The sequence below is a fragment of the Rhinopithecus bieti genome, unplaced genomic scaffold, assembly GCF_001698545.2.
Source record: "Rhinopithecus bieti isolate Rb0 unplaced genomic scaffold, ASM169854v2 scaffold_81617, whole genome shotgun sequence".
In the NCBI taxonomy this organism is placed as follows: Eukaryota; Metazoa; Chordata; class Mammalia; order Primates; family Cercopithecidae; genus Rhinopithecus; species Rhinopithecus bieti.
The window spans coordinates 677,096-678,134 of NW_016841754.1; the positions used below are offsets into that span (position 1 = coordinate 677,096).

Genomic DNA, 1,039 nt, shown 5'->3' on the forward strand with positions numbered 1-1,039 from the left:
CACCAGAATTTGTGGGCTGCCACTAAAATATTTTTTAATTGCCCAATTACTTCCTAAGATGAAGCAACAGTGAACAATTTTTGTATCCTCTTGTTTCTAACACAGGGTCTGGCTCCTGGTGACTATTAAAAATGTTAATTACAAAAGACTAAAAAAAAACACTTTGTTAATTAGAGGAACTCACTGAGGAACTGAGTATATACATAGAAAAAAAAATACCTATAGATCCTTGAGTATACTTGCTTTTAAAGAGGAGGAATTAAAAGAGTCTTTTTAAAACATGAATGTGGCCAGGAGCTCACGCCTGTAATCCCAGCACTCTGGGAGGCCGAGGCGGGTAGATCACTTTGAGGTCAGGAGTTTGAGACCAGCCTGGACAACATGGTGAAACCCCATCCCTACTAAAAATAGAAAAATTAGACAGACATGGTGGCCCGCGCCTGTAGTCCCAGCTACATGGGAAGCTGAGGCAGGAGAATCACTTGAACTTGGGAGGCAGAGGCTGCATTGAGCCGAGATCGCACCACTGCACTCCAGGCTGAGCCACAGAGCAAGAACATGTCTCAAAAAAAAATAACAAATCAAAATAAAAATGAATGCTTTCCAAAGGCAAATCCTCAGCTTTCTGCTCTTTTTATTTTTTTATTTTTTATTTTATTTTATGTTTTTTTGAGACGGAGTCTTGCTCTGTCACCCAGGCTGGAGTGCAGTGGCCGGATCTCAGCTCACTGCAAGCTCCGCCTCCGGGGTTCCCGCCATTCTCCTGCCTCAGCCTCCAGAGTAGCTGGGACTACAGGCGCCCGCCACCTCGCCCGGCTAGTTTTTTGTATTTTAGTAGAGACGGGGTTTCACCGTGTTAGCCAGGATGGTCTCGATCTCCTGACCTCATGATCCGCCCGTCTCGGCCTCCCAAAGTGCTGGGATTACAGGCTTGAGCCACTGCGCCCGGCCAAAATGGGAAGGTGTGCTGCATGGGCCGGGAATCGAACCCGGGCCTCCCGCGTGGCAGGCGAGAATTCTACCACTGAACCACCCATGC

At 47.2% G+C, this 1,039-nt stretch overlaps 1 non-coding gene across 1 annotated transcript; it reads right to left on the bottom strand.

Annotated features, from left to right (window-relative positions):
- Nucleotides 1–968: 968 nt before the first annotated feature.
- On the bottom strand, nt 969–1,039 carry TRNAG-GCC (transfer RNA glycine (anticodon GCC)). The gene has a single exon. It is a non-coding gene; the product is annotated as a tRNA-Gly (tRNA).